General features: G+C 36.2%; 1 long non-coding RNA gene across 1 annotated transcript; it reads right to left on the bottom strand.

Annotated features, from left to right (window-relative positions):
- Positions 1 to 6496: 6496 nt before the first annotated feature.
- LOC149456940 (uncharacterized) lies at positions 6497 to 10993 on the bottom strand. Its single transcript, XR_016313763.1, has 2 exons — positions 10575 to 10993; positions 6497 to 6776 (listed from the first exon to the last, which is right to left on the bottom strand). It is a non-coding gene; the product is annotated as an uncharacterized LOC149456940 (long non-coding RNA).
- Between the last annotated feature and the right edge of the window lie 222 nt (positions 10994 to 11215).

Raw genomic sequence — 11215 nt, 5'->3', positions numbered from 1 at the left:
CAGCTTCTGCTTCTTCTTCTTCTTCTACAGCTTCTGCTTCTTCTTCTTCTTCTTCTACAGCTTCTGCTTCTTCTTCTTCTTCTACAGCTTCTTCTTCTTCTTCTTCTACAGCTTCTTCTTCTTCTACAGCTTCTTCTTCTTCTTCTTCTTCTTCTACAGCTTCTTCTTCTTCTTCTACAGCTTCTTCTTCTTCTTCTTCTACAGCTTCTTCTTCTTCTTCTTCTACAGCTTCTTCTTCTTCTTCTTCTTCTGCTTCTTCTTCTTCTTCTTCTTCTTCTTCTTCTGCTTCTTCTGCTTCTTCTGCTTCTTCTTCTACAGCTTCTGCTTCTTCTTCTTCAGCTTCTTCTTCTTCTTCAGCTTCTTCTTCTTCTTCAGCTTCTTCTTCTTCTTCAGCTTCTTCTTCTTCTTCTACAGCTTCTTCTTCTTCTTCTTCTTCTACAGCTTCTGCTTCTTCTTCTTCTACAGCTTCTGCTTCTTCTTCTTCTACAGCTTCTTCTACAGCTTCTTCTTCTTCTTCTACAGCTTCTTCTTCTACAGCTTCTTCTTCTTCTACAGCTTCTTCTTCTTCTTCTACAGCTTCTTCTTCTTCTACAGCTTCTTCTTCTCCAAAGCTTCTTCTTCTTCTTCTTCTACAGCTTCTTCTTCTTCTTCTTCTACAGCTTCTTCTTTTTCTTCTACAGCTTCTTCTACAGCTTCTTCTTCTTCTTCTACAGCTTCTTCTTCTACAGCTTCTTCTTCTACAGCTTCTTCTTCTTCTACAGCTTCTTCTTCTTCTTCTACAGCTTCTTCTTCTTCTACAGCTTCTTCTTCTTCTACAGCTTCTTCTTCTTCTACAGCTTCTTCTTCTTCTTCAGCTTCTTCTTCTTCTTCTTCAGCTTCTTCTTCTTCTTCTTCTTCTTCTTCAGCTTCTTCTTCTTCAGCTTCCTCTTCTTCAGCTTCTTCTTCTTCTTCTTCTACAGCTTCTTCTTCTTCTGTTTCTACAGCTTCTTCTTCTTCTTCTTCTACAGCTTCTTCTTCTTCTGTTTCTACAGCTTCTTCTTCTTCTACAGCTTCTTCTTCTTCTACAGCTTCATCTTCTTCTACAGCTTCATCTTCTTCTACAGCTTCTTCTTCTTCTACAGCTTCTTCTTCTTCTACAGCTTCTTCTTCTTCTACAGCTTCTTCTTCTTCTTCTTCTACAGCTTCTTCTTCTTCTACAGCTTCTTCTTCTTCTACAGCTTCTTCTTCTTCAGCTTCTTCTTCTTCTTCAGCTTCTACAGCTTCTTCTTCTTCTGCTTCTTCTTCTTCTGCTTCTTCTTCTTCTACAGCTTCTTCTTCTTCTTCAGCTTCTTCTTCAGCTTCTTCTTCTTCTACTTCTTCTTCTTCTTCTACTTCTTCTACAGCTTCTTCTTCTTCTACAGCTTCTTCTTCTTCTACAGCTTCTTCTTCTTCTACAGCTTCTTCTTCTACAGCTTCTTCTTCTTCTTCTTCTACAGCTTCTTCTTCTTCTTCTTCTACAGCTTCTTCTTCTTCTTCTTCTACAGCTTCTTCTTCTTCTTCTACAGCTTCTTCTTCTTCTTCTTCTTCTACAGCTTCTTCTTCTTCTACAGCTTCTTCTACAGCTTCTTCTTCTTCTACAGCTTCTTCTTCTTCAGCTTCTTCTACAGCTTCTTCTTCTTCTACAGCTTCTTCTTCTTCTACAGCTTCTACAGCTTCTACAGCTTCTTCAGCTTCTTCTTCTTCTTCTTCTTCAGCTTCTTCTTCTTCAGCTTCTTCTTCAGCTTCTTCTTCTTCTTCTTCTTCTTCTACAGCTTCTTCTTCTTCTTCTTCTACAGCTTCTTCTTCTTCTACAGCTTCTTCTTCTTCTGTTTCTACAGCTTCTTCTTCTTCTACAGCTTCTTCTTCTTCTACAGCTTCTTCTTCTTCTACAGCTTCTTCTTCTTCTACAGCTTCTTCTTCTACAGCTTCTTCTTCTTCTACAGCTTCTTCTTCTTCTACAGCTTCTTCTTCTTCTTCTTCTACAGCTTCTTCTTCTTCTACAGCTTCTTCTTCTTCTTCTTCTACAGCTTCTTCTTCTTCTACAGCTTCTTCTTCTTCTACAGCTTCTTCTTCTTCTTCAGCTTCTTCTTCTTCTTCAGCTTCTACAGCTTCTTCTTCTTCTGCTTCTTCTTCTTCTGCTTCTTCTTCTTCTACAGCTTCTTCTTCTTCTTCAGCTTCTTCTTCAGCTTCTTCTTCTTCTACTTCTTCTTCTTCTTCTACTTCTTCTACAGCTTCTTCTTCTTCTACAGCTTCTTCTTCTTCTACAGCTTCTTCTTCTTCTACAGCTTCTTCTTCTTCTACAGCTTCTTCTTCTTCTACAGCTTCTTCTTCTTCTTCTTCTTCTACAGCTTCTTCTTCTACAGCTTCTTCTTCTTCTTCTTCTACAGCTTCTTCTTCTTCTTCTACAGCTTCTTCTTCTTCTTCTTCTTCTACAGCTTCTTCTTCTTCTACAGCTTCTTCTACAGCTTCTTCTTCTTCTACAGCTTCTTCTTCTTCAGCTTCTTCTACAGCTTCTTCTTCTTCTACAGCTTCTTCTTCTTCTACAGCTTCTACAGCTTCTACAGCTTCTTCAGCTTCTTCTTCTTCTTCTTCAGCTTCTTCTTCTTCTTCTTCTTCTTCAGCTTCTTCTTCTTCTTCTTCTTCTACAGCTTCTTCTTCTTCTTCTTCTACAGCTTCTTCTTCTTCTTCTACAGCTTCTTCTTCTTCTTCTTCTTCTTCTTCTTCTTCTACAGCTTCTTCTACAGCTTCTTCTTCTTCTTCTTCTACAGCTTCTTCTTCTTCTTCTTCTTCTTCTTCAGCTTCTTCTTCTTCTTCTTCAGCTTCTTCTTCTTCTTCTTCTTCAGCTTCTTCTTCAGCTTCTTCTTCTTCTTCTTCAGCTTCTTCTTCTTCTTCTTCAGCTTCTTCTTCTTCAGCTTCTTCTTCTTCTTCTTCTTCTTCTTCTTCTTCTACAGCTTCTTCTTCTTCTACAGCTTCTTCTTCTTCTACAGCTTCTTCTTCTTCTACAGCTTCTACAGCTTCTACAGCTTCTTCTTCTTCTTCTACAGCTTCTTCTTCTTCTTCTTCTTCTTCAGCTTCTTCTTCTTCTTCTTCTACAGCTTCTTCTTCTTCTTCTTCTACAGCTTCTTCTTCTTCTTCTACAGCTTCTTCTTCTTCTTCTTCTTCTTCTTCTTCTACAGCTTCTTCTTCTTCTTCTTCTTCTACAGCTTCTTCTTCTTCTACAGCTTCTTCTTCTTCTACAGCTTCTTCTACAGCTTCTTCTTCTTCTTCTACAGCTTCTTCTTCTTCTACAGCTTCTTCTTCTTCTTCAGCTTCTACAGCTTCTTCTTCTTCTTCTTCTGCTTCTTCTTCTTCTTCAGCTGCTTCTTCTTCTTCTTCTTCAGCTTCTTCTTCAGCTTCTTCTTCTGCTTCTTCTACAGCTTCTTCTTCTGCTTCTTCTACTTCTTCTTCAGCTTCTTCTTCAGCTTCTTCTTCAGCTTCTTCTGCTTCTTCTGCTTCTTCTTCAGCTTCTTCTTCTTCTTCTTCTACAGCTTCTTCTTCTTCTACAGCTTCTTCTTCTTCTACAGCTTCTACAGCTTCTACAGCTTCTTCTTCTTCTTCTACAGCTTCTTCTTCTTCTTCTTCTTCTTCAGCTTCTTCTTCTTCTTCTTCTTCTACAGCTTCTTCTTCTTCTTCTTCTTCTACAGCTTCTTCTTCTTCTTCTTCTTCTACAGCTTCTTCTTCTTCTTCTTCTTCTTCTTCTACAGCTTCTTCTTCTTCTTCTTCTTCTACAGCTTCTTCTTCTTCTACAGCTTCTTCTACAGCTTCTTCTTCTTCTACAGCTTCTTCTTCTTCTACAGCTTCTTCTTCTTCTACAGCTTCTTCTTCTTCTACAGCTTCTTCTTCTTCTTCAGCTTCTTCTTCTTCTTCAGCTTCTACAGCTTCTTCTTCTTCTGCTTCTTCTTCTTCTTCAGCTGCTTCTTCTTCTTCTTCTTCAGCTTCTTCTTCAGCTTCTTCTTCTGCTTCTTCTTCAGCTTCTTCTTCAGCTTCTTCTTCAGCTTCTTCTGCTTCTTCTGCTTCTTCTTCAGCTTCTTCTTCTTCTTCTTCTCTTCTTCTACAGCTTCTTCTTCTTCTACAGCTTCTTCTTCTACAGCTTCTTCTTCTACAGCTTCTTCTTCTTCTACAGCTTCTTCTACAGCTTCTTCTTCTTCTACAGCTTCTTCTTCTTCTTCTTCTACAGCTTCTTCTTCTTCTTCTTCTACAGCTTCTTCTTCTTCTTCTTCTACAGCTTCTTCTTCTTCTTCAGCTTCTTCTACAGCTTCTTCAGCTTCTTCTACAGCTTCTTCAGCTTCTTCTTCAGCTTCTTCTTCAGCTTCTTCTACAGCTTCTTCAGCTTCTTCTACAGCTTCTTCAGCTTCTTCTTCTACAGCTTCTTCAGCTTCTTCTTCTACAGCTTCTTCTTCTTCAGCTTCTACAGCTTCTTCTTCTTCAGCTTCTACAGCTTCTTCTTCAGCTTCTACAGCTTCTTCTTCTTCAGCTTCTACAGCTTCTTCTTCTTCAGCTTCTACAGCTTCTTCTTCTACAGCTTCTACAGCTTCTTCTTCTACAGCTTCTTCTTCTACAGCTTCTGCTTCTTCTTCTTCTCCTCCTCCTCCTCCTCCGTATCCTAAATGGAAACTAATAGATACAATGTATCAACCGCTAAACATGTGTTCCTTCTGTCAGAGAACTGTCAGAAATAGCGGAGCTCACTGCAGGGACACTTTTGCCGGCTGATCGGGAAATATTCGATTCACGCACCCGAAGTAGGCAAAATTTCGGATTTGACGCGAATCGAATATTTCCTGAAATTCGACTCGAATTCCGGTTCGCCTGGTTCGATTCGCTCATCTCTATTAAAAACAAATGGAGAGCTAACAAATTGAAGATATTTTCCCAATTCCAACGCTGTGACTGCTGAATGATGTTTCTTTTTTGAGCGGCAGGAGCGGCGTCCTCTGGCTGGTATTCTGACCTTCATCCAAGCTGTGTGTTGGATTTTTAGACACATATAATACTTCTTCTAGTGTCTTGAGGCGATTATGAATGAAAGAGCCATTGAAATAAAAAATGAGGTTTGATTTTATTCTATCACACAATGGTGTCAAATAAACAATGTAAAGCGTATTATGAACAGTTCCATGTAGATTAAACTACTGTAAAAATGACAAGCAAACGTTTAAAACAAAGTCACCATTATCTGTCATGGCTGTTCTGTCCTTGCCATGTGCAATACTCCATGCTGTCCTTCTCAATGACTGTGAAGAAGGAGAAGCCGGATGTGACTATATTGTAGCCGGAAGTGATCTCAGTATGCACCTGTTGCAGCTTCTCAGACGTGTGTATGCAATAGTCATGTAGCGTGTAAGTGTGTGTGTGTGTGAGAGAGTGTCCCTCTGTCCGTTCTCCAATGGTCTTTTATGAGGCAAATGTACGTCATAGTTAGTGATCTTAATACCTTCTATGGAAAGTATTACTGCTTAGCAAAGCCATTTCATATAAGGAAAGGATGCTATACATATGATGTTTGATGGACAGGAACATATGTATGCTGATGTACCAATATTATAAGCTAATGACGTAAATGTATCAATGTTAGAAACGTATACTAAATATACACAAATACCATTAAAATACGTAATGTAATAGTAAGTCACTTCTAATAACCTTGACATAACTACCAAATACTTTTATGCCTAAATATATCTAAATATAGTCTACTCAACTTTCAACTGGTATATACTATTTCAGCTTAACTTGTATATCTTTTGGTCTCAGCTATAATTGAAGAATAGTAAATACTACCATTTGTCAAAGACCACTTACACATATTAATATTAATTATGACTAATCATAAAAACCAAATATTTTGCAAGCTTGCCATCAATATAAGTGCCGAATCATAATTTAGATTTAACATGTCCCCCTTATTATGATTAGTTCAGAATTAATGCTTAATCAATGCACACTTCATTCATGTCCCATACACACCGTCTTATACCAAATGATCGTATATATTCCTCATAACTGGACCAATCAAAAATAACTTTCCTTCAAAACTCTATACCTTATCTCAGTTTCTCTTCCTAAAAATTCTTAATCATAATGTTAATTGATATATGATAATATAGTAATAATAATAATAATAATAATTAATAATAATTAAATGATGTAATAATAATTAATGTATTATATTTTCATATTTGTATAATATTTTAAGGCTCCGGAAATATACTTTCCATTCTAAATTGTGTCATAAGTTTCTATTATTCCTATAAGAGTAATATGTTTCTTGTATCTTTTAACAAAAGATATTCTAATAACTGGAATAACTCTATGAAGTTTTAACCAAAAAATATTCCGTATATGAATATGTAAAAAATAAAAAATAATAATAATAATAATAATATTATCCCAATATGGATGTAAGTATCGGAATAAAAGGATCATTAAAATGTATATGTGACCTATAACAATATTTTCAATAATAAATTGTTTTATCACTAATAAATAGATTTCCTCTTGATGAATCTTTTCTTCATGCAATGTCTATACAATATCTTCTTTAAGTTCTGTAAAGTAGAAACATTTTTGTTGAACGCGATAAATCAGTCACAAGTGTGAAGTATTGAGCTCTTGTTCAATCTTCTGCCCATATGAAGATCTCTTCTTTAACGTCCAAATTCCTTAAAGTTGGCTTGTAGGAGATTGTTACGCTTCATATTTGATTTTAGATGTCATTTCTGTAAAGAAATGCAGTATCATTACTTTGGCACAAACATTGCATTATTCTTGCACCTATTTCAACAAATATGAAAGATTATGGAACAATCAGTGTATGAGTTTGAAACACATATTGTGAAGTATCATTACTTCCTATTTCCTTTTACAGAAAACTTCTATATATCAATCAAAATACTGTCCTAATCCTGTCTAAAATTACCGAAACTAGAATACAAAAGTAGTGTGAAATTTAGGTATGACATGACGCAATATTTCATCATAGGTCATGACCGCAAAACCCTGTTTTACTAAACAAAGAAAGGTTTTGTATCACCCCAGAGATGACAAAGGTTTATGCCTTTGTTCTCATCCCTATAATATTAGAAATATGCGTAACTGTTTTCTGTGCTGATGTCATTATTCTGGTGTTAGAGTGTTCTTCAGTAATACATGTGTTGCTGTGAATGTGAGGTAGAGACTTGTCTGATACAGCTGTACCTATCACAATGTGTTTGGCTAACAGTGCTCTTATCCACTGAGGATACCTTTCACGACATTCTCTGAATGTATCTTCCTCAAGAATTCTTTTTAGTGAACTGTCAGGAGACTGTAATATGATACTATGTGACTTTACTGTGCTTTGTGAAGCTTTGATTGCATAAAAGAAACTCAACAGTTGTTGTGCCTCTGATGTCAAAGTTCTTTCCAATGGTGATAAATTTCTGGAGAAGTAACTAATTAGTCTCTCATTACCTTCTTTTAATTGAGACAAAGTTACTGAAATTGCATTATCAGATACTTGAGTTTTCACAACAAAAGGAGCATTGGAACAAACCTCAATTGTACCTAATGTTGGCGCGTTCTGCAAATCCTTTTTCAACACTTTTAAAGCATAATTCTCATTTGGACCCCATTGGTCAACTAAGTTATTTTTACTCTTCAAAAGATGATATAATGGCTTAACTTTCTCTGCAAAACCATGTATAAACTCTTTACAATGATTTATGTTTTTCAAAAATTGTTGCAATGCTTTATGTGTTGTAGGAACCGGAAAGGCAGTGATTGCTCTGACTGTTTCATGTAATAATTGTCTCTTTCCTTGACTAATGTGCATGTGAAAGCATTTCACCTGACTTTTCATCAACTGAACTCTTTCCGGGTTTAATTTTAGGCTTGCATCCTGTAACAACATAAATAACTCAGACAAAAGAGTAATATGTTCGTTAACATTCTGCGTACTCAGCATAATTGTATTTACATGCTGAAAAATGCATTCTGGCCTTGAAAATTGTGATAGATATTTTGCTATGGATTCATGGACTACACCATCACTGATGTCTAAACCAGCTACTAATCGAGTGAATGCATAGGTCTCTTTCTGAAACTTAAAAGCTAACTTGTACTGACAACTTTTAGCTATGGGGATCGAAAAATGACTGTTATCGATTTCCAAAACAGAAAACACTTTGGATTCGGCCTTTAAATGTAACTTGATATTAGAATGATCAGGAACAACTGCTTTGTTATTTGTAATATGTTTATTCAGTGTCCTGAAATCAACTGACAAAGAATATGAATTGTCAGCATTTTTGATAGGCCAAATACAGTTATTTACTACTGATTGTGTTTTCTTTAAAATGCCAAGTTGTACAAACTCTTGAATAATGGCAGAAAGTGGTCCTATTGATTCTCGTGGTAATTCATATTGATTAAGTGGTATGGGATCTTTTCCCTCAATATTCAATTCTGTATCTTTCAATGTTCCTATGTCATTTTTAAACTTTGACCACAAACTTGGAAAACGTTGTACCAATTCTTGTAAAGCACAATTACCATCAGTATCAGGCCATTTTTGTGCTGTAGACATTTTAGAGTTGAAACCAACATCACTGTATATAGAAGGATCCATTAACATTGATTTGGGCCTAGAAGGATTCCTCCAAATAACTTTGGTCATAATATCAATAATCCACTTTTGCTTATTGATAAAATCAATGCCAAGAATATTCTCGGTGGCATTACTATACCAAATATCAATGTTAGTTTTCACTAGCCCAGGTATTTCAAATGTTACATTAGGCACCTGTCTAGCAGTGGAATGACCTGTATTATTAAAACCTTTTATTTTACACATGGGTGAATTTGGTTTCACAGGTATGTTTTCTCTGGTCAGATTAATCTCAGATCCGCTGTCAATTAGGAATTTGATCTTTTTACCATTTAGGAATCCATGTATAAAAGGCCTTCCATTGTCACCCAATACAATTGGAGCGACAAATTCTAACGATATCGGGGATGAATGTGGACGTGATTCTATTTTTGGAACTGGTAATAAACCATTTCTGTCAGTGACAGCCCTTCTCACCATGTTGTCAGAACAGTTGTTTCTATTCAAAGTATGAATTTGTTTAACTGTTGAAGCATAAAGCAATTCAGTTAAATTTTTATCATTACACAACACAGCAGGTTGCACAAAAGCTGCTTTTTCACTTTTTATTTCCAGTTTCTTTATTTGTGAGTCAAATTTAAACTTCCAACAATGGCGTCTGATATGACCTTGTTTATGACAGTGAAAACATGTGGTATCCTCATTATGGCTCACTTGCTTGCATCTGTCGTTGTCATTCTTACTGGGACCTGTAGTTTCTGGCATAACTGTAGTCTGACTGTTTTTGTCACTTTGAAGCGCAGCTACCTCATAAGTGATATTGCTATTTTTCAATGTTCTCCGGATTCTATCAATGAAACTTACTATATCATTCAAATTTTGTTTTTCCTCTGCTATGACAATGGTTACTGGGTCTAAATACGTGAATTTCTTTACAAAAGCTTTGATCATAGCTGAGTCTTCCTCATTTTCTACTCCAAATATAATTTTATATGCTTTGGAAAACTTATTTTTAAATTCAAAAGGGTCTTCGTCAGCAGTAGTCTGAAGTAAGTCTAGCATTTCTACAGAAGGTTCGTCTTCACCTGTTGAACATAACAAAAATTGTCGCAGTCTGTCTGTCGCGTCATTATGTTTTTTCTGATCTTTATCGTTAACAACAGAATTTTTAATGCGAGACATAAATTTAATTGATAGCCACATCGGAAATAAATAATTTATGTCATGATCTGAAATCTGATGGCATTTGACATGCATTTCATATATTTCCATGTTGCTGTAGATATCTTTATCTGGATCATAAGCAGGGATGTCTTTTAAAACTTTCATTAATTGATTATGTATTTGCAACTTAAGTTTTGCAGTTTTACATAACAATTCTTTATGTTTAATTTGTGTTTCGTCATCGGAGTCAATATCTGAACTTTCAGAGATATCGGACAGCCGTGGCTCTGATTTTGAATCACTCTGTTTGTCATCTGTGTTTATCATGGCAACCTGTTTACTGTCATTCTGCAGTCTTAACAAAAGATTTGTCTTTAAGTCAATTTGTTCCTCAAGATTCTCTACGTAATTACAAAAAATGTCACAGTTTGGGCAACTAGGAGCATCTTGAGACAAATTTTCATGCTTTTCTGTATTCTGTACAGTGTTACATTCTGTCTGTTTTAATGTACAAGCTTTTTTAACAGGTAAATCAACATTCAAAATCATTTTGTTGAATATTCTTACTAAATTTAAGATGTTAGATATCTTCTTACGCTGTCTGTGCACAGTAAATCTAGATTTATCTATCTGAATATTGGCCTGTAAACATTCGTTATACATATAGTGCCATAGCTGACTGTCTTCAGGATATAAAGAAACATCTTTAAATTCTAACTTGCTTTCATTAACTAAGTCATCAATAAATTCCATAATTGTTACTCACCGTAATCAGAAGATTTTCTCGTTTGACCCGGCTCAGTCACTGGAATTCTCGTCCACGTCTGTTTAATCGCCTGTTCTGCTAGGTTCTTTGCACCGTGTTTTTTCCAAGACTTGACAATCACAGAATCGTGCGTTTTCCCCCTTAGCGAGGCATGGGAAAACTCGGCGGTGGCTGGCTCACCAAAATGTTGGATTTTTAGACACATATAATACTTCTTCTAGTGTCTTGAGGCGATTATGAATGAAAGAGCCATTGAAATAAAAAATGAGGTGTGATTTTATTCTATCACACAATGGTGTCAAATAAACAATGTAAAGCGTATTATGAACAGTTCCATGTAGATTAAACTAATGTAAAAATGACAAGCAAACGTTTAAAACAAAGTCACCATTATCTGTCATGGCTGTTCTGTCCTTGCCATGTGCAATACTCCATGCTGTCCTTCTCAATGACTTTGTGAAGAAGGAGAAGCCGGATGTGACTATATTGTAGCCGGAAGTGATCTCAGTATGCACCTGTTGCAGCTTCTCAGACGTGTGTATGCAATAGTCATGTAGCGTGTAAGTGTGTGTGTGTGTGAGAGAGTGTCCCTCTGTCCGTTCTCCGATGGTCTTTTATGAGGCAAATGTACGTCATAGTTA

The sequence above is a fragment of the Staurois parvus genome, unplaced genomic scaffold (assembly GCF_062004578.1).
Source record: "Staurois parvus isolate SC_StPar_1 unplaced genomic scaffold, SC_StPar_1.0 ptg000340l, whole genome shotgun sequence".
In the NCBI taxonomy this organism is placed as follows: domain Eukaryota; kingdom Metazoa; phylum Chordata; class Amphibia; order Anura; family Ranidae; genus Staurois; species Staurois parvus.
This window is presented reverse-complemented; position numbering and strand designations above follow the sequence as displayed.